The following is a 22,771-nucleotide window of genomic DNA, read 5'->3' as shown; positions in this document are numbered from 1 at the left end:
GTTGGGTCCTTTGTGTGTGGAATAGTGGCCAAGATCCCAGGCTCTGGCCTGGCCGCCACTCGGGTGCGGGCGGTGGTCGACCTGCGGCCGAGACTCGGGTGTTCGTGACTCGGTGGCCTGGGGGTGACGGGACACCGGCCGCTGAGCTCTCAGAGCGGGGCCTACACAGCCGACGGGCTCCGGGGACCGCGATGTCGTGCAAGCCGTGAACCCCCGCGGGGACGGTGCCACTGAACCAGCCCCGGGGCCTCCACTGCTCTCAAGTGTCCACTGGAAACTGCGGAGGCGGGTGAGCAGGGAGGAGGGTGTCGGTGCCCAGGATGGCGCCCTCCCTTCCGGGGCACAGCCTCATTTGCATAGCAGTGATCCAGCTCACTCTCTCTGGGTAACATTTGAATACAAAAGCATCAACGGAATTTTTAAAAAGTAATCAGGCTGCTTTTATTTCTGCTTAAACCCTTGAGGCTGAAGAGCAGGGTCACCATCTTCTCCCAGAAAAGGCTCAAACGTCCTGTGGGTGCAGGCGGCGGGCAGGCCTGTGCCCCCCCGAGGGTGAGGGTGACGCTGTGACAGGCCGGTCCGGCCTCGTCTGGCCCCACGCTCCCTGCACCGCCCCCCCGCCCCACCCCGCAGCCCCTCTGGGCAGGTGCACAGAGTTCCCAGACCCACCTGCCACACAGCCCACCTCCCACACGTGTCCCCTGGGGGCCGCTGCTTGCCCTGGGCCGCCGCTGCACTGGGTTCTGTCTCCCCAGACCTGCAGACAAGGCTGCCAGTGTCACCGTGACCTTCTCGCTCCCTCTCGCTGCCCCACTCACGTCAGACCCCAGTTCGGCCGCCCCGAGGTTGTGGGGCCTTCCGGGGCCTTCCGGGGCTGCTGACCCTGTCCTGGAGCCCAGCCTCCTGACCCCTGCTCACCGGCCAGAGGCCCCCCGAGGAAGCCGGCAGTGCCCCCGTCCCAGGCGCCGCAGACCCCACTTCCTCAGGACTCGGTGCGCCAGCAAATGCACAGTTTTGTTTTTTCACATTTTCACTGATTTCACGGGAAAAATGGCATCTGTCTTATGCCAAAGAGCATGTGACGCATGCGACCGTGACACTCAGATAAGCTTGTCTTGGCGGGGCGGCCACCAGGTCCTGCGGCGGCCACGCTGTGCACACAGCTGGTGACACGGGTGCCAGCACCTTCTGGCCCTTCTCACGGGTCAGTCTTCGTAACCGTCCCGTTTATTTAGGACGATGTATAGTTACGCTATCATATTCCATGAAAACTAGCTTGGATTTTGACTGAAATAGGCTAAACTTATACGTAACTTTGGAACAAACTCAGTTATATGTGTTTTTCTTTTTCCTTCTTTTCCTTTAAAACGTATATTTTTCCCTGTCGCTGCTATAACAAATTACTACAAATGTAGGGGTTTGAAGTAACTTAGGGTTCAGGAGGCCGACCTGAGCGGTGGGCAGGGCTGGTTCCTCCTGGGGCCCCAGGGAGCGGGTCCCTTGCCTTCCACACGTCCCACCCCGGGTCGTGGCCCCTCGCTCCCCGCCAGGCCGGCGGGGCCCAGCTCCCTCCTGCTCTCTGGCCCTCCTGCGTCCCTGTCCTGAGGACCCTGGTCATGACTTCAGCCACAGACAGCCCAGGCCCGTGCCCCCAGGTCACCATCATTCGCTTTTGCCGTGTAAAGTGACACATTCACAGGGTCTGGGGACCAGGCTGGGCACCGCTGTAGGACATGGTTCCTGTACACACACGCATATCTCTCCTTTTCCTCCTGTGCCTCAGTAAAGTTTTACAGCTTTCTTACAAAGAAGTCTCTCAGTCGTGTAAAAACGTATACCTTCTGCTGCTGGAATGGAAGGTATCGGGATTTTCCCCTCACGGATTATTGCTACTATACAGAAAAGCTATAGAGTTATTTACACAGTCGTATTTCCAGCGCCTTCCCGGAAGTGTTTTATGAATGCCCGTAGGCTCTCGTCATGTGTCCTTGAGACTTCCCAGCGCCAAGGCACTGCCCTGACAGGTCAGGACGCTTTTAACTCCTGAGCGAGAATTAGAGCCCACACTTGCAGGGTATTGGATGGGACTGTTAGGGCTCCTCAGGGGTGGCACAGGCCACGTGGGGCTTTCTCTTGGGTTTTAATTACTCACTTTTAAATTTCCTTGTCAGGTTCACCTCTGAGGCTGGTGCCTAAGGCATCAAGTCCGTGATATCCCTCAGGGCACAGGCTCAGAGACGGGGACCCCCTGCTCAGTGCCCACCTCCCTGGGGCGGCTCTGAGTTGTTGAGTAAGGGTCCCCGTGTTGTGTCACCTTCTCACAGCTGCCCCCTGACGGCTCTGTCCCTCACCCAGACCCTCGTCCTGCAGAGGTGGCCAGCGGTCTGGCATGCTAGGTGGGGGGGCGGATTCCCCCGCTCAGGTGTTTCTGTGGGTGCGCAGGGAGCAGGAGCGATTGTCATAACCAAATCTCTAGGCGACGGGACATAAAATATTTATATCTGTATCAGGGAAGACAAATTAAGCCAATAATAAAAACAGTCTGGAGAGTAGCGCCAGCTCTTTAATTTATGAGAGGGCCCCCTTCCCAGGGGGCGGGAGCGGGGAAAGTGATTGGTGACAGTTGTTCTTTGTGGGGACGGCGCTGTCCCCGCATCCCACGAGCTCGGTAAGACTCGTAGCCCTAATGAGCCAGGCAGGGGGACGCTCAGCTCCAGAGTGCGCTGGCCCTCCTGTGACGGCAGCAGTGGCCTGTGGCACCCTGGGGGTCGGGCTGCATCACGGCTGGCGGCCACGCGGGCAGACCGTGGCCTCTGTTGTAGGGACACGAGAAGTACCGACGTGCAGCACAACTTCATTGGAGGGGTGTTGGGAAAAGGGCACGTGTGTGTATATGTGTGCCTGCATGTGCATGTGTGTGGGTGCATGCGTGTGTTGGTGTGTTCACGTGTGTATGTTAATGCATGCACGTGTGCATCTGTGTGCAGGTGTGTATAAGTACATGCACGTGTACACGTGTCTGCTTGTGTATGGGTGAGTTCGTTTGTGTATGCGTGTGTATGAGTTCATGCGTGTGTCTGTGTGTATATGCGTCTGTGCGCAACCATGCATCTCTCTGCATCTGTGAGTGTATGTGTGTGCCTGCATGAGCATGTGTGTGAGCGCTTGCGTGTGTTGGTGTGTACACGTGTCCGTGTATAAGTGCATGCACGTACGTCTGTGCGTACATGTGCCTGTGCATGTGTGTGTCTGCATGTGCATGTGTGTGAGTATATGCATGTCTTGGTGTGTACACGTGTGCCTGTATGTTAGTGCATGTGTGTCTGTGTGTGCAGGTGTGTACAAGTGCATGCGTGGGTCGGTATGTACATGTTTCTGTGTGCACGCATGTGTCTGTGTTTGCATGTGCGTGTGCATGTGCCTACATGCGTGTGCATGTGTGCCCGCGTGTGCCTGTGTGTGTACAGGTGTGTGTTGGTATGTACATGTGTGTCTGTATGTTGGTGCATGTGTGTCTGTGTGTGCATGTGTGTGTAAGTGCACGTGTGTGTCTGCACGTACATGTTTCTGTGGGCATGTGTGTATGCCTGTGTGTCTGTGTGTGTGAATGCATGTGTGAGTGCATGCGTGTGTCCGTGCATACGTGTGTCTGTGTCTGCTTGGGTGTGTGTGTCTACTCCACGAGGCACGGGGACAACTCCGTGAGTTAGCGTGTCCTGAGCCTGAGCGGAGCAGCAGACACAGCTCAGCCCCCGGTGCCGTCAGGAGGTATTTGCGTTGCGTTCCCTCCCTCTGTGAGTGCTATGTCCCCACGATGCCCCGGTGGCTGTCAGGGTTTCTGTCTGGTTGGAGACCCCTCCCCGTGGGCCCCTGTTTCCAGCACAGCTCTACCCCCTCCCCCCCAGGTGTACCAGAGGAAAGGGGAAGGGGAAGCGGGAGGGGAAGGGCGATTCTCGGGGTGCACCTCCTCCTCTCTCCAGGGTTTGCCACGTGTCTGCCCGGTGCTGGCTCCGGTGACACGCGGGCAGGGGCGTCCCTGAGTGTGGGCAGATTAAGGCATTACCGCTTCCCAGCTGATGCCAATGTGAGCACACCTGCACACGCACGCCACATGTGTCCACCCACACTGCACATGCACACACAACACGTGTGCGTATACGACCCACACTATGATATTCACATCACACACGTGCACACACTGCACACTCACACCACACATCTACACACACACGGTGCACGTATTATAACATGCACACACCATATATGCACACACAACACACGTGCACACACATGCACACTCACACCGCACACATAACACACACATGTGCACACACAACACGTGCACAATACAATGTGCATGCAACTCACATGCACACAAAACACATACGTGCACCATGACATGCACACAATACAGGTGCACACACAACACATGTACACACACAACACGTGCACACACTGCATACTCACACCACACATGCACCCACACCACGCATGCACATGCACACCACGTGTCCACCTACGTTGCACATGTACACACACGTGCATATACTGCAACCCACACCACAATACACCACACAATGCACACATCACACACAACACACGCATTATAACATGCACACACATGTTCACAGACAACACACAACACATACATATACAATGACATGTGCTCACAGCACAGGTGTACACCCACATGACACATGCACACATGTAACACGTGTGCACATGCACCACGTGCACACACACCATGTGCACACACACCACACGTGCACACACATAACACATGTGCACCCATGCACACAGCGCACCCCCCCGACGCACATCACACGTGCATGTGCTCTGATCACTCAGGGGCCGCCCTCCAGGCAGGCTTGGTGCCCGTGAGCTCTGTTCTCCCGTGACCGTGAGCCCGAGGGCCCATAACACAGCACGTGCTCCATGTGTCGGGGACGTGCTTGCCCGAGGGGAGCTGTGTGGCGCCCACACGGGGGGAGGGTTGGCGGTGGAGGAGACAGTCGGACTGAGTCACTGCAGGGCGATTTAGCGTCAGCAGAACAGCATCATCTGCTATGTTGAATTTATATTTTTAATTTGAATTCTGTTGCTATTGTATTTTGTGTTTAATTTATAAATGTGTTTTCTTTTTAAAGTCACATAGGAGCAAAAGGAAGAGGGGTTTATACCTAGTTGAACGTTTGTATGTATTAAAATAAGGTTCTACAGAACTATTTTAGTTTAAAAGTGGGGATCAAGAGCCCGTTTCTGTGTTGTCCTCCCTCCCCTCTGCGGTCACCTGCATTTTACCGCCCTTCAGGTGACAGGGCCTCAGGCTCGGGGTCAGCAGACCAAGCCCGTGGGGCCACTGCCCACTCTGCCAGTAGAGTTTTCCCGGGATGCAGCCACTGCCGTTCCTTTGCATGCTGTCTACGGTGGCTTTGGCTTCCTGCAGCGGCACGGACCGTCTGCAAAGCCTGACATACTTAGTATCTGCCCCTTAGAGGGTTTGCTGACCCCTGCCTTCCAGCTGCTTCTCTCAAGCTGCTGGACATCACGATCAACAGGTGAAATTCAAAAAATGAAAATACGAGGCTGGTTTCCGAGCCCCGATTCTGACTCGGGATCAGCGGGTGGCCCACAGCACTAACTTCTCTACAAGGTCCCAGGTGGTTCCATTGTGGCTCTGGTCCCTCCAGGGGACCTGGCGGTGACACCCAGGCTGGGGCCCAGGCTAGACCTCGATTCCGGCCCGTGCTCAGAGGCCGCTCTGCCCCCCGTGGGTCCACTCTACCTGTCGGAGAGGCTGCGATGCCTGTCGTGTGATTTGTTTAAATTACAGATTCATCATTTTATTCCTGTGATGTATTTACGTAATTGACCACTTCCCAAGCCATGGGGAGATGTGTTTAAAACATTTTCTTGGGGGGCCCCTGGGTGACTCCGTCGGTTGAGCCTCTGACTTCGGCTCAGGTCACGATCTCACAGTTCGTGGGTTCGAGCCCCACGTTGGGCTCTGTGCTGACAGCTCGGAGCCTGGAGCCTGCTTCGGATTCTGTGTCTCCCTCTCTCTCTGCCCCTCCCCTGCTAGTGCTCGCTCGCTCTCTCTCTCTCTGTCAAAAATAAATAAAAACATTTAAAAAAATAAAAAGAAACAATTTCTCCAATTTAACTGGCAGTTCAATCAGACATTGCCAAGACACCTGGCAATGAAGTGAAATGATTTCTTAGCTCTGCTCGTACAGAGAACAATACCGGATTCCAGGAAAGTGGAACATATTTATTTACTAGAATGAAGAAGGTTTTCCCTGGACAACAAAGCAGGGGCAGAGGGGCCTGGCCGGGCCTGTCAGGGGACCACCCTGGACACTCACGGACGCTGCACGCAGGCTGACCCCGCACGCAGAGTCGGGCCCTGGAGCCGCCGCAGGGGTAGGTAAGCCCAGGGCGAGGGGGATGCGGAGAAGGGGTGGCGGGAAGGGAGAGTGGGAAGCAGGACAAAGCCCACAGGAAGGATGCTGAGGGTCAGGAGAGGGACTGCCCGGCTTCCTCCCAGCACGGGTGTGCCGGGACACAGACCCGATGTGACTGCCTCCGGGGCAGCGTCATTTATGTCAGCCGTGGGATGGGAGGGCATCTCTGGGAGAGGAACCAGTGACTTGATTTCGGGGTGGCCGTCGGTCACTTGATAAAAAGAGGTTTCCACGGGGAGCAACGGCCTGAGGAGGGGTGAGGCCAGCAGGAAAGGAGGGGGCTCAAGAGAGAGCAGGAAGGGAGGGGGCTCAGGGCCCAGCAGGAAGGAGGGGGCTCTGGCTCAGCAACCCTGCTGTGTGGTCCGACCAGCCTCTTCCCCAAGTGGGGGGTGACGTTCGTCCTGTGCAAAAAGAGATGATCTGGTCTGAAGAAAGTTCTGTTTAAGGGAAACAAGCAAGTCAACCCCGCCCAGGCTGATGGGCACCTGGTGAGCAGGCAGTTGTGCTTTTTGGCTGCTTCTTGGCCTCGTCCCAGAGCCACAGGCCCGAGCGCCTGAGCGGGCCCAGATCTCGGGCACAGGTGCCCCGACTCCGCTGGAAAGGCCTCGGCCACGTTCTCTCTCATCCTGAAAAACGGCAGTTCTGCCTGCCGGGTGCAGCACGGCCGGCCTCGCCACGGACGCTGGGGAGTAGGGGGGCCCTGGCCGCCTTCTGCTTCTCGGGGGGACTTTGCGGGACGGCTCTGTCCCGCACCAGCTCCGCGGAGGCCAGAGGGTGTGAGAACACGGCCCCGGGTCACGGCTTGCGTCACGTGCTGGGTTGACCGGGCGCTTGGGGACATTTTATATCTGGACACGTGAGCCTGTGTGCTGACAAGGAGAGAGACCGCCGGCCCGCAGTGTGTTGGTGGCTTACAGGTCATTCTGACCCCCGGGGGTGAAGTGGAGAAACGTCCTATGTGGCTTCATTTCCCCGAGAGAACTGGTTCTGAGGCTCCACTCTGGAGACCAGCCAGCCGCACACGCTGGGTGCCTTCTTCCCAGGAGGTGCCGGTGGCTTGTGGTGGCAGAACACCTGCGTAGGGAGAGCTGAGGGGGACACGTCGTGGCGGGGGGGGCAACGTCTTCTGGGACAAGAAGGGACAGGCTGGTAAGGCCGCCCTCCCCTGTACCCCCGGGGGCGCGACATGTCCAGCAGTGGTCAGGGCTGGGGGTGAGCAGCGGCCGCAGCCCCTAGCCTCCTGGAAACAGAAGAGGGCAGGGGTGCCGGCTGGCAGTGCGGGGCCGGGCCGAGCCGTGGGCGTCTACTCAGCGGTGAGAGGACACAGAAAACTCGGTGATTTCACACGTGCCCACGGCACCCTCGATGGCTTTCAGGCCTCTGTGTGCTGCTGGGAGTGTGGTTTCTGGACACTGGTCCCCAGGGCGACTTGGTGCAGGTGAATGAGGCTGAGTTTGTCGTTACCTGACCTGGAAGAAAGATCTAGAGGAGAGGCGTGTGGTGCGGGGGACGCAGGTGCACACAAGCCTCTTCTTTCTTCGTTTTTGCTCCGAGGGTAGCCTGGCCGGCCGCCCGGAGGCCTGGAGCTGGGGAGCCGTCAGAGGAAGCGGTGTGGCCACAGGCCCCTCCGCCCCGGGGCCCCGGGAGCAGCTGACCCCCACCTTGGCCTCTCCGACCTCCGTCCCAGCGCGGGAGCCGGGGAGGCCCAGGCACCACCTCCCTCCTCGCAGCCTGGGTGGCGGGCACAGCCCCGGGGCGGGGGGGAGGGGCGCTGAGGTGGCACCTTGTTTTCCACCCGTGGCGCACCCCCATGCTCCAGGGTGTGCAGGGCAGAGATGGGTCAGACTCGGTGAGTGGTGAGCACAGCCCCGGGGACAGACAGATGTGTGGCCAGCCGCGCGTCACTGCCTGTCCCCGCCTGTCCCCTGCGGCCACTGACTGCACCTCCTCCCAGGAGCCACGCCCTCTGCTCGCCTCTCCTCCCCCCGGGGACCCTCTGGGCCGCCTGCGTCCGAGCAGAGCCTTGCTCTCTTCTCTCTGTGGCTCGGGCCGTGATGCTGGGGCTGGACAGGCAGAGGCCCCCCCACCTCCACCGGCCCTGCCCCCCCGCCCCCGTGAGCTTTGGGAGAAGCGGGGTGGATTTGGGGCCAGGCCTTCTCGCTGCCTGGGGGGGTGACTCCCGCCCAGCACCTCCACAGTCCCCCGGTGCAGGAGGACTCCGGCCCTGGGGACACAGGGGCACCTGCACACCGAGGACATGCGACCAGGTCCTGGCGAGGGCAGACGCCGCACCGTGCGGGGTCCACAGGGCGTGCTCAGGAGCGGAGGGGACAGCCAGGAGTCTGGCCACGCGGGCTTTGCTGTGACGGGGGGGGGGGCGCGCCTGGTCCCCACGGACGCAGTGACCAGCTTGTCTGAGTAATTGCACAGGGTGGTGGAGACTGGAGGGCCCCGTCCGTGGATAAGGAGGCTGTTAGGGTGGTGACCTTACCTGCCTGTGTCCGGGGGTGGGAGGGTCGTGGGGAGGCCGTTCAAGGCCCTCCTGGTTTCCCCCACATGGCACGTGAGGCCGGATCCTGACCCCGGCCTCACCACACCCGTGTCCCAAATGCCGACCCGATGTCCTCACGTGGGCTCAGCAGGACGCCGGCAGACCCCTGGATTCCCGTCCCCACCGTCCCCATCCCAGAACCACCCCGAACCGCAAACCCCCTCTGCCCCATCTTTCTCGGCCAGGAGTGGCCGCGCTGTCCGTCCGGAGACCACAGCTGGCAGGGGTTTGATTCTTTCTTACCTTCTCTCCTCACGAGAAATGCCCCTGCCGGTCCTCCTGTCCTGCCGGCTCCGTGAGGGTGTCCCTGTGCTCACCGCTCTGTTGCCACGGCCACCTGACCCCCCTCGCCGGCTGCTGGAGGCGCCTCTTGCTGCCCTGGTCCCGCCTGCTCGTCTGCTGCCTCTCAGCTCCCTCGACCCCCCTCGGCCCCTTCGTCCCCCCCTTCCCCCTCGTCCCCCGTGGCCACCTCAGCCGCTCGGCAAGCAGGCAGGAAGGTAGCGAGGTGTGTCTGGGGCTCAGGAAGAGACAGAGGTGCTGGGGACGTTACGGGAGGGGCACAGAGTAAAGGCGGACAAGGCAGGGTCGGGGTCGTGGACGGGAGGCCGTCAGAGCTGAGGGGACACGCTGCTCAGCTTGGAAGGTCTGTGCAGCTCCAGAGAACTGACGGGAAGGAACTCACGCCCGAAGGGCAGATTGTAGAGGAAGAGATGGAGACAGGGAGACAGACAGAGACAGAGAGACAGAGAGAGACAGAGACAGGCAGACGGAGACAGGGAGGGACAGAGAAACCAAGAGACTCCCCACGAGGGAGCTGGCGTCAGGGCTGTCCCGACGACAGGGGAAGGGTCTCGGTAGGTCTCGGCCACACTGGGTTAACCTCGGACTCCAACAGCCCTGGAGTTAGGGGCCACATGTGCACTCCCACCACGGGGCTTTGGAAAATGCGTCTCTCTGGAGCCTTCCTGCTGAGGCTGCGAGGGACGTGCTCCGGGCGAGGGGGAAGCCCAGAGGGTGAGTGGATGGAGCAGGGGAGGCAGGGGTAGCTCAGGGGCCCGGGGTGATACTCACGGCTGGCCGCCGGGGGCCAGGGGACGGCGTGTCCCAGAGGACGAGGTGGGGTCCAGTCACTGACAGGTGACCGAGAGCCCATGATGGCCATGCCTGGGAGGGGAGACACAGCCTTGTCCTGCCAGCAGGATGAGGGAAAGGAAAATCCAGGAAGTCCTTCAGGCATTGAAATTCACGGCCAGGAGACTACTTACACCGTGGGAGGGGTCTGAGCTCCTGGTGGGAAAGGAGGGCAGCGTCCTTTTGCCCCTGAAGCCTCAGCTCTGACCTCAGGCCCGTGAGGAGGAGGACGCTGTGTGGAGAGAAATACACCACCGTAGTCGGCCAGCGCGGGATAAGTGTCCCCAAGCTTTTGAGCCACAGGACAGGACAAGGGGACACGCCCAGGAGCAGGTCACAGGTCGGAGCTCTAGGACTTCTTGCCAGATGGATGAACAGATGAATGAACTTTGCCTGGTTTTCCCCAACATCGTGTCCCGGCCAGGTCACCCGTCTCGTCCAGAGAAGGGTCACAGCCGGCTGGGTCACATCACAGTATTGCTTAGTGTCCCCAAATTTCCTCCCCAGCTCTGCCTGTCACCCGCTCATCCGCATGGCCCCTAGAGCTGCTCATTTCCACTCACAGCTGTCCCCAGCGCCTGGCGCCTCTGTCCCCGAGTCCCACTGGGAAGGGAGCGACCACCCCTGCCCCGGGGACCCCGAGGCCCTGCTTTATGGGGCTTCTGCATGACGTCTTGTGCAGACCCCAGCCAGGGATGGGGCTCAGCTCCGTGGCCTTCACGCTGTTCTCGACCAGCCCTGTTTTCCCCTGGGAAGCACAGAGCCTGGCTCCAGGAGGTGCCGGGGCATCATGTCTGAGTATCTTCTGGCAATACATTCTTCACCAACTGTCCCTCCCTCCCCCGCCCTGGCCCTGTGTGCACACAGGGACACCAGGTCCAAGGATGGGCGGCTCCCCAGGGCCCCACCAGTGCAGGGCAGGCCTGGAGTCACTGCTGGTCTGGCTGGCAGGGCTGGCTCTTAGGCCAGGACAGAGGTCCCCACCTTTTCTGGAGGTCAGTAGGCTCCTGAAGGCTCCAGAAAGCCCCCCCCGCCCCCCCCGCCACACACACACCCACGACCTGCTGTGGGGCATGACCGTGGGGAGGGGCACCCTCAGTCGTCGTCTTTTGAGCACCAGCCATGCTACCCTAGCCCCATGACGTAGCTCTCGGGACCGAGCTAGCAAAATCGGAGGGACCGGGGGCACAGAAGGCGGTGGGTGCCCCAGCTCCGTCCGTGGTGGGGAGCGGGTCTGGCCGTGTTTGCCCTCAGCAGGCCGCCCGGAGCGGCTCGGAGCCTCGGCTGCGTCTCACCAGGATGGTGCCCGTAGACTGCCTGGCACCGTTAGACACAACTGTTTTCTTCTGGGAATCAGTAAATCCTCACTAATTTCCCCAAACATTACCAGAGTCTGTTTTCTTAAAGTATAAACATATACAGTATGTTCATCATTTAAAATATCATTTCCTTAATGGTTGAAAACGTTCTCTGGCTGTTTCTTTCGAGCTGTGAACAATTAGAGAACGGCACATTTCATTTTAGAATCAGCACGGCTGGTGACGCTCGTAAACATCGCATGGCGGGTAATTAAATTAGGGCAATCCGCTAGTCTCTTTGCGAATCCCTGACAACCCGTTGTGGCCGCGAGGACGGATTTGTGGTGCCGGACCCACCGGTGGTGCCCACGGTAGCTGAGGCAGGACCCCCGGCAGACCTGCATTCCCGGGGGCGACACACGCTCCCCTTCTGTTTCTGCGGGAAACACGGCTTCACGTCACGTTTGTCTGGAACGGGCAAAATGACTGAGTCACTGTGGGTCCCCGTGTGTGAGTCTGTGTGCGCGCGCGTGTGTGTGCATGTGTGTGTGCATGTGTTCTGGGTCTGTGTGCATACGTGAGTGTGTGGATATGTGAGTGAGCGTGTGCAGTATATGGTGTGTGTGCGTGCACATGTGCGTGTGTGTGTCCTGCCTGGACGTGTGAGGGGCAGACTGGGTTCTGCACCGGCTGCCAGCCTGGCTGTTGGGGGGCACGTTGGTTTGGGGCTCTGGGAGCAAGGCCGGGGGGCGGTGCCCGTGCAGCTAGGGTCAGACGGCCCGGCGTTTCCTCCCGGACTTTGCGCGCGCGACTCTGTGTTGTCACGTCAGCCCTGAGCTGCCGCCAGTGGCCGTGGGCAGGTGTGGGCATGTGTCCTTCCAGCTCCCTCCTCCCTGCAGCCTCGGGGCCCTGAGGGCCGCCGTTCAGGGCAAGTGTGTGTGCAGCCCTGTCCTCTGTCCTAACGTCCCTCAAGCAGGTAGGTCACACGGGGCGTGCCCGTCTGTCCGCAGCCTCGGGTCCTGTGGCGGAGCACGCAGAGAACATCCGTGACACCGGTACCGACCAAACCCACGGCCCACTGGTGGCTAAAGGATGCTATTTGTGGACACGAGCAATCTCCAGGCTCCAAAGAGTGGCAGAGTGGGGTCTGGCTGGAGGAGGTGTTTGCCTGCTGGACCACTCCCGCCTTCCTGCCCCCTCGGGGCGCGGGGCCACGCAGGTAGGCCCCCGGGCGGGCTCCCTGGGCTTCTGGGCCTCTGCTGGGTCCGCGGCTGGGGGCCTCGGGGGGAGGCGGGAGGGGGGGGGGAGGGAAGTCGGCCCGTGTGCTTTCCTGTCCCCTTCCTGAGTCGTTGGCCGATCCGCCCGTGCCCCCGTCCTGACCCCTGCACACCTCCCTGCTCCTTGCCCTGGACTCTGGGCGGCTCTGGCCGTGTCTGCTGGGCCAGGTGCCGCGCTGCCCCGGAGATCTCCCCGCCCCGCCAGGCTCTCCGAGGCGGCTGCCCCAGCATCCCCCTCACCCCCCCGGCCCCGGGAGTGTTGTCCCTCTCCGGGCCGGTCACCGGGCGGTGCGGAAATCCACGGTGTCCATCTGTAATGGTTTATCCCAGGGCTTCCCACAACGGTTCTGGGAGCAGCCATTGTCCCTGTTCTCTGTGGGGGGGGGGGGGGTGGGAGGGTGGGCAGAATCTGCACGATTCAGGGACTCACGGAATCTGTACCTCATGAAGTCTTGACCCCCATGCCCTGGCCTGTTTTCCTGCACACAGTAGGTGCTTCGCATGATTTGGACTGGATTAGGGCTCCTGGCAGGTACAGAAGCCGAGGGGCAATGAGGGAGAGGCCCAGACCTTGGCTCTGCAGACGCGTCTGGCCATCCTCCCGTGTCAGGCCCCGGAGGGCCGTTCCCGGAGAGGAAGGGCCAGGCAGGGCTGCCGTGGCACAGCGGGTGTGCGGGCTGGTGGTCCCGCCCCCTCCTGCCTCTCTTGAGCATGTGGCTGAAACCCAGACTCTTGGCCTCCCCTGCACCTGCTCTGAGGACAAAGGACCCAGGTGCTCAGGTGCAGGGCGGAGTCTTGGCCTTTCACACGGGGTCTGTCATGAGCCTCAGTAAAGAGGGGTTCTGGCCTTGACGCCACTGAAGTAAAAATCAGCCGCACAGAGACCTCAGGAAAGCCTCTGAACACGCGGGAATTAACACGCTTGTAAATAATTCATAGGTCAAAGAAGACGTTTCAAAGGAAACTACAAAGAAAAGCAGACATGAATAGAAACAAAACCCCGTCACGAAATCCGCGGGTGGCACACAGCCAGGTGCCGAGGGCGACCTTGACAGCCTCTCCGGACGCTCGGGGTCTCTGGCCGGCCCAGCGGGCGTGCCTGCGCCTCCTCCGGAGAAAGCTCCTGCAGAGCCGCACTGCCCGCCTGCCCGGATCTTGAGCGCACGCGAACTTCGGTTTGAATTAAGTCCCTCTGGTAAGTCCAGCTCATCTGCTCTAGCTGCCGATGCAGAGGTGACCACAGAGGCACTGACGCGCGTGTGCGTGGGTGCGTCTGGGCTGTGCGCATGCACTCCCGCGCCCCGGGAGGACAGCGCTGCTTGGGGGAGCACCTGCCTGCATTGGGATGGACTCATACCCAGGTGGGGTGAGTGTGACAGACAGCAGGCTCCTGGCGAGTGAGGTGCGGACACGGTCCCCGCAGCTGCGTGCCCGGGGATGCAGCATCGTCGTGGGCAAGGAGCAGCCCCGTCACCTGCTCAGGGAAGAAGGCTCCGGAACGCGGTGTGGGTTTCATGGCTGGGAGGGCCGGGGTGGCTGTGGGCAGTGCCCGTTTGCCTCTCCTACGCATTATGCTTTTCGGGAAAGTGTAATTGTAATGTTTCCAGAATTGGCGGCATGAGCCTGGAAGGCAGGGGCACTTTAACACCTCGCGCTGCGTTATCAAACAGATTTTTTCCCGTAATAACTTTCGGTTTGACACTTCACTTATCTACGATTATTATCCATGATTTTGACCCGTGTGAGCGGCGGCAAAGTGTCTTAAGGGCGTATTTGTATCCTCTACCTTACAGGCCAAATCCCAGGCACACTTTCCAGTAAAGTGTGGTCCCCGCAGTCTAATCGCATGGAACGAGGCTCCTGGGATAATGTGGGGGTGTCACGCTCTAATCACGGGCTGTGTCACAGGGCGGCTGCCTGTCACGTGTGCCATTGAGTTTGGAAATAGAAGGGGAGCAGCAGCTCTGAAAGATTTCCTACCGGCTTCCAGTAAGAGTCAACTAACCGTGTTATTACAGCAGCTGGGTAAAATTATGAGCCGCTTGCCAACCGCCTTTGGAAGTCAAAGCCTGAAGATGCCTTTGTAACTCCCATTTGCATGTTTTTTGGGCTGTGATTTGGAGCCATTTGGTGTTGCAGCCACACCGCTATATATAGCCGTGCTCCCGTCCCTTCTGCGCGGGAGGCTCGCAACGCGGCAGGAGCACCTTCTCGCCTGGCGGGCACGGTGAGCCGCGCTGCCCGCAGAGACCCAGGTGTCCCGATGGGCCGTGGGGTGCGGCAGGACCCCTCGTGTCGGGCACACAGCCGACTGGCTGCAAGGGGGATGCCTCCCTGTCCAGGCCCGCCGCAGGCCCCCTGCTCTGGAGTCCCTGGACTCCCTCTTCCATCCGCTTCCTTCTCTCACCTTCCGCTGACTCTCCCTGCACCCTGAGGTGCTCCTAGTGTGGAGTCACCCGCAGGGACCCACCCCAGCACTCATCCGGGGAACAGGCCGGAGGCTGTGGCGGGGGGGGGGGCTTTCCACCGACTGCACGTGTCCAGGCTTCGCCCCTGCTCCGACCTGGATCCGGCCTCTGGCTCACCTCCCACGTCGGGCTCCGCCCTCACCCCTCGCCCCGGTCCGCTGTCCCGGCTGACCTCTGCCGTGCGCTTGGGTGCCCAGCTGCTCGCCCTGTGTCTACCGCTCTTGGCGGCTCTGTCCTGGGCACCGAGGCCGAGCCCTGGAGTCGGTTCTGGGCTGATGCTCACAGAGGGCACCTGGCAGACGGTCACAGGACGCAGAGGTCCGTGTGGCCAAACTTCCTTGGAAACGCGGCGTGGTGACTAATGCGGCCGTCGGTCCTGGGCCAGCCGGCTCTCAAGCACCAAGTAGGACGTGCCTGGAACGATTTGGGAAATTTAAGTGAGGACAGTGCAGCAGAAGGTTAAACAGGTGCAACCGTGATCATCGTGAGGCTCTTGTTCTCACGGAGACAAGCTGAAGTGTTTACGGACCGAGGGTCGCCATGTCTGTAGGCAGATCCCAACGTGGCTCGACCAAAACCATGTACACACCCGCGCACACACATACGCACGCCCGCCCACCCACACGTACCCTCACGCACACACACAGGCCAGCGACAGTGAGCTCTGCCCCACAGAGATATCTAAGCAAATGTTTGGGTTGTGGGTTGGAAGTGTTGTCTGGAGATCTCTGAACGGTTCTATCCTGGCAGAAGGAACACGTCCCAACTGCGCAGCCTCCCCTGTGCGTGTAGCTGGCCCGACGCCTGGGTTGGCTGCTGGTTGAAGCTCCAGGATCGTAGGTCCCGGACAGGACGATGTCAGCCATCGCTTACGTTATTGAGCACTTCTGTCCTCAGCTTATTACAGACATCAGCTCATTTGATGTTACTCAGCCCCGGTAAGTTCCACGAAGGCACAGTTTTGCAGATGGGGAAGCAGGTGCCCAGATTCACGAGGGTCCTCACGGTCCCGGGGGAGCATGTGGGTGGCCGTCTATGCACCGGGCCAGAGTGAAACACTCCAGAGCAGCTGTGGGTTCCACCACCCTGGCCCAGCAGCGGGACCACCGGCTCTGGAGCAGCACAGACTCAGGCGTCAGGTGCGGCTGTCCCTGAACTGCCACAACTGTCCCCTAACCGCCGCACCTCACCTGTCCCTTCTGTTGGAGGGGGGTTGCCTCAGCTCTGGTGGAAGACGAGCAGCTCACCCTGGTGGCCACAGGCCCGTCTTGCATTTCACTCTCCTGTTTCCGAACTGGACTGATTTAGGTCCGAGGATACGGTCGACCTGCACCCATGCCCATACGATTGGACCGCAGAGATTGCCCTTTCATCGTATGACCAGGGAGCTCTCAGTCCACTGACCGCTTCACGGAGCCCGAAATGGCTGTGGTGAAGCATGCTCATGACTCCTCGTGGGGACAATTCATAGCAGTTCTAAAAACTTGCTCATGGTGCTTTTTGAGCTTTCAGTTTTGTGACAGGGGGCAAAACGTGACCTGTGTTCTGCAGGAGCCTGCCTCCATCTTGCCCCGAGGTCTCAGCAGAGCCACCTGGATAGTTGGGGAAGACAGCCACGTGGGGACAGGCAAGGTCCCAACTCCTAGCAGCTTCCTCCTCACGCTCAGCAACCTGACGGCCAAGGACAGTTTCGTATTCAGATGCTGCGAACGCTTACGTGCGGGAAGGAATCCATTAAAATGGACAAACGATGGGAAGATTTACTACCACCATTCACAAGGGCCAGTGCCGTCGGTGGTGTTTAGGGCGGCGCTGTGTGGAATATGTGTGTCTTTGGGGACACCCTCGGGGGTGTGGGGACAGGGAAGGTCAGCTGCACGGCAGCAGGTGTGTGTGTGAGGACTGCCGGGAGGCTGAGGACTCTGGGGGGGGGCAGTGGGAGGACCTCCCTGACCCCACACCCCTGGGACCTGCGGACTTACCTCTCCCTACATCGCCTGTGTGCACCGGAGTGAGCGGCCCAGCCGGGGTCCTCGAGAAGGTGGCGCCTCCCCCTTTGTTCTGTGGCTTTCCACGCGGCGCCTCCGGGTCCCCTTGAGCGGCGTGTCCCTCTGATGTCCTTCCGGCGTGAACTAACCCAGCCCCCAAAGGTGCCCGTGTCCTGCTGTCCGGAGCCTCTGAACATGTTCGTTTCCACGGCAAAGGGGAGCGAAGGCTGCGGGTGGAATCGAGGTTGCTGATGAGCAGGTAGGAGGAGGACACTCCCAGAAACAGAGGATTGCAGAGTAAAGCAGCAGCAGGACACTGTTTCACGCCCACGTGACTGGCAGGAATGAAGGTCTGTCAGTAGCAAAAGGCGGGACTTATACTGATCCTCTCATTTCAGAGATGGATGGAGAGTCGTGCGTGTGCTCTAATCTCACTCCCCCTGCAAGCTCACCCCGCAGAAGCTGTTATGCATGAGAATACAGAGGCACGAGCAGGGCTGTTTCGTGGAACACTGCTCCTGACAGGGAAGAACTGGAAACCCCAGTGGCCGTCAGTAGGAGGAGAATGGATGAGAACTTTCTGGGACATTCGTACATGAGCTGTGCTATAGGAAGTAAGGCAAGTGAATGAGAGCTGTGGGCATGCAGGTGGACGGTGACAGGGAAAGACGACCAGTGGATCTTGGCTTCTGACCACAGAATCTGTCGGAGACGTACCACTGGGGAGGGGAGTTCGTGGAGAGGCTTACCTGGGGTTTCCGTGGTGCCCGTGATGTCTGATTTCTCTGGAACATCTGAGGCTGACACGATAGTGTAAAATTTGCTAAAGCTAATTAATAACACTATTCGGCGAATTTACTGTGTGTCTGAAACGTTTTATGTCGAAAAGTAAAGTTGCAATAGTCTTTAAAAAGAGGATCTGTAGTGGGTTCTGGGGACCATTTTGAGAGTAGACTCTCTGTGGGGCCTGATGGGAAGAGCCGGAAAGGGGAAGTGGGGCCTGTGGTCAGCTGGGAAACGGTTCCCCAAAGACGTCCACGTCCTAACCTCTGGAACGTGTGCATAAGTCACCTCGCGTGGCAGAAGGGACTTTGTAGATGTGATTAGGATCTTAAGAGAGGGGCAGCCGTAGGGCAGAAAATGCTGTTCCTGACTTTAGTCCCCCTCACGAGAAAATCGCCAGCAATGACCCATGAAGCCTTCGTGAAAATCCTGCAACCTGAGGATGAGGCCACAGAACCCTGCTGACCCAGAAGAACAGAGAAAATGCACAAGAAGGGCAAGAGGGGCCCCTGACTCTGATCACCCCACCCCCAGGCTGGCAGAGGGTCCTCCTGCTTCTTCAATTTCTACCCGGAGAAAAAGAGCTGAGAGGAAAGGGTGCTGATTAGCAACATAAAGCATTACGAATATATAAATTTCACTGATGAAGGTAAATATACACTCAAGGTCAAGGTTCTCTAATGTTTTCATGCTGCTGTGTAAATCACGTTCAACTCCAGTGTAAATGTTAAAAACAGATGGATTAAAAATAACTATAACCTCAACAATTTGTTATTGTGTGCACAATATAAAAAAGATATAAATTATAACATCAGGGCACCTGGGGGCTCAGTCGGCTTAGCATCCGACTTCAGCTCAGGTCATGATCTCGCCGTGTGTGAGTTCGAGCCCCTCGTCAGGCTCTGTGCTGACAGCTCAGAGCCTGGAGCCTGCTTTGGATTCTGTGTCTCTCTCACTCTCTGCGCCTCCCTCCACTTACGCTCTGTCTCTCTCAGAGACAACCTAAAATGTGAGGGGGGAGAAGTAAATGGATAGGGGGCTGTATGCTATCAAAGTTAAGTTGTTAATGGCTTAAAATACAATTTTATAACTATAAAATATTACACGTAAATCCCATGGTAACCATGAAGAAAAATCTTTAGTGGATTCTCAAAAGATGAAAACATATCATCATGAAAAATCACCGAATCACCAAGGAATCACCAAGGGCAGAGAAAGAGAAGGAAGGAACAAACGAAGTTCAAAACAGTCAGAAAACCATGAACAAAATGGCAAGGGCAAATTCTTACCTATCAGTAATTATTTTAAATGTAAGCGGATTAAATTCTCGAATCAAAAGACACAGAATGGCTGAATGGCTAAAACTCTAGATCCAACAATCTCCCGCCTGCAGGAGACTCACATTAGCTTGCAGGACACACGCTGGATGAAAGTGAAGGGTTGGGAAAAGATACTTCGAGTAAATGGTTTCCAAAGAGAGAAGAGCGCCCTATACTTTAGAGACTATAGACTTCAAGTCACATAGACTTTCAGCCATGTTTATGACCTACAAGAGACAAAGAAGGTCATTACATAATGATAAAGGGATCAATTCATCAAGAAGATACACAATTGCAGATAGTTATGCATCCAACATGTAGTGCTACATACACACAGCAAATACTAACAGAACTGAAAGAAGGCATAATCAGCAATACGATAATAGTAGGGGACCTTAATGCCCCACTCTCAAAGGTGGATAAATCATCTCGACAGAAAATCAATAAAGAAACAGCAGATTAGAACAACATTATAGACCAAACGGACCTAACTGACACGTACGGAACATTGCATCCAACAGCAGCAGAACAGAACCCAGTTCTTCCCAAGCACATGTGAAACATTCACTGGGCTAGATCATATGTTAGACCACAAAACAAGTCTACAATGTAAGAGGCCTGAAATCATACCACGTGTCTTTTCCAACCGCAATGGTATGGAAACTAGAAATCAATTATAAGAAGAGAACTGGAAAACTCACAAATATGTGGAGATTAAACAATGTACACCTGAACCACTGGTGGGTCAACAATGAAGTCAAAAGAGAAACAAAACATATCTTGGGACAGGTGAAAATGGAAATGCTGTATACCAAAACTTGTGGCTTGCAGCAAAGGCAGTTTTAGGAGGGAAGTTTGTAGTGATAAATGCCTACCTTAAAAAAAATAAAGATCTCAAGTAGACAACCTAACACTACACCTCAAAGAACTAGTAAAAGAACAAATGGAACCCAAAGTTGGCAGGAGGAAGGAAATAATAGTTAAGATTAGGGCAGAAACAAATGAAGAAGAGAATGGGAAAACAATAGACAAGATCAATGAAACTAGGAGTCTGGAGTAAAAAAAAAAGATAAATTCAATAAACGTTTAGCCAGACTAACCAAGAAAAAAGGCATAGAATGCAAATAAATAAAATTATAAATGAAAAAGGAGCCATTAAAACTGGTATCACAGAAATACAGAGGTTTATAAACTCTATGAGTGATTACATGCTAAAATTGGATATCCTTGAGGAAATGAATAAATTCCCAGAAACCTATAACATACCAAGACTGAATCATGAATAAATAGAAAATTTGAACAGATCAGTTATTACTAAGGAGATTGAATCAGTAGTCAAACAATGTCCAATAAATAAAAGCCCAGAAAAAGGTGGTATCACCGAATTCTACCAAACATTTAGAGAAGAATTAACAGTAAGAGTTCACAAACTCTTCCACAAAATTAAAGAGGAGGGCACACTTCCAAACTCATTTTCTAAGGCCAGTATTGTCTTGATATCAAATCTGATAAGGACTCTAAAAGAAAAGAAAACTATAGGCCAATATCCCTGATGAATATAGATGAAAAAATTTGCAGCAAAATACTAGCAAACTGAATTCAATGGCACATGATAAGGATTATACACCACAATCAAGCAGGATTCAACCCCGGAATGCAAGGATGGTTCAACATCTGCAAATCAATCAATGTGAGACACCACATTAACAAAATGAAGGACAAAAACCAAACGATCATCTCAATAGATGCAGAAAAAGCATTTGACAAAATTCAGCATCTTTTCATGATAAAGGCTCTCAGCAGATAGAGAGTATAGAAGAAATATCGAAACATAAGAAAGCCATTTATGACAAGGCCATCGCTAATATCATACTCACGGTGAAAGGTTGGGAACTTTCCCTCTAGCATCATGAACAAGACAGGTGTGGCCACTCTTACCACCGCTGTTTAATGTGGGACTGGAATTTCTAGCCAGACCATTCAGGCAAGAAAAAGAAATCAAAAGCATCTAAACTGGAAAGGAAGAAGTAAAACTCCCTGCAGATGACATGACCTTATAGATAGAAAACAAAGAAGACTCCAGCAAAAAAAAAAAAAAAAAAAAAAAAAAAAAAAAAAAAAAGTTAAAACTAATGAATTCAGTAAAGTATTGCAGGATACAAAATCAACCATACAAAGATCAGTTGTACTATATGCAGCAAAACATCTGGGAAAAAAAAGAAACCAATCTCATTTCTAATATCAAAAAACAATAAAATGCTGAGGAACAAATCTAGCCAAGGAGGCGAAGGATTTATACTTTGAAAACTGTAAATCTTTGAAAGAAATTGAACAAGACACAATGGAAAGGTATCTTGTACCCGTGCACTGGAAGAATTAATGTTGTTAAAATGCCCATCCTTCCCAAAGCAATCAACAGATTCAATTTAATCGCAATTCCAAAGTCGGTTTTTCACAGAAGTGGAAAAAGCAATGCTAAAATGTGTATGGAGCCACGAGAATTTCTGAATAGCCAACACGGTCTTGAGCAAGAAGAATAAAGCTGGGTGTATCACATTTCTTGATTTCAAGTGGTATTACAAAGCTATAGTAATCAACAAAGTACTAGAGTAAAAACAGACCCAGACTAATGGACACACAGACTGGGAGAGCCCAGAAATAAACCCACACATATATGGTCAATTAAGATTTGGCAAGTCCACCAAGAACACACGAGGGTAAAAAGATAATCTCTTCAATAGATGGTGTTGGGAAAACCAGATGTTCACATGCAAAAGAATGAAATTGGGCCTTTTTTAGAATACTGTTCACACAAATGGTCTCAAAATGGATTAAAGACTTAAACGTAAGACCTCAAACAATAAAACTTCTGGAAGAAAATATAGGGTGAAAGCTACTTGACATGGGTCATGGCACTGATTTTTAATTTATTAAAAAATTTTTTAAAAATGTTTATTTATTTTGAGAGAGATCGAGAGAGAGTAGAAGAGGGGAAGAGAGAGAGGGAGAGAGAGAGAATTCCAAGCAGGCTCTGTGCTGTCACCGTGGAGTTCTACGTGGGGCTTGAAGTCACGAACCAGGAGATCGTGACCTGAGCTGAAATCAAGAGCCGGATGCTTAATCAACTGAGCCCCGCAGGCACCCTTGGCAATGACTGTTTTAGGTATGATGAAAGCACAAGCAACAAAAGCAAAAATCCACAAGCAGGATCAAGTCAAACTGAAAAGCTTCCGTGCAATAAAAGAAATAATAAAACGAATAAGCAAAGTATGGAATGGGAGAAAATATGTGCAAACCACACACCTGATAAGGCTTAATATCAAAATATATGAGGGACTTACACATACTCATACTCAATAGAACCCTCCCCCCACTATCTGATTAAAGAATGGGCAAATGACTTACACAGATATTTTTGTAAAGAAGACATAAATGGCCAGCAGGTACATGGAAAGAGGTTCAACATCCCTCTTCGTCAGGGAAATGCAAATC

Source organism: Neofelis nebulosa, chromosome 13 (assembly GCF_028018385.1).
Source record: "Neofelis nebulosa isolate mNeoNeb1 chromosome 13, mNeoNeb1.pri, whole genome shotgun sequence".
NCBI lineage: Eukaryota > Metazoa > Chordata > Mammalia > Carnivora > Felidae > Neofelis > Neofelis nebulosa.
Note: the sequence above shows the minus strand (reverse complement) of the source record.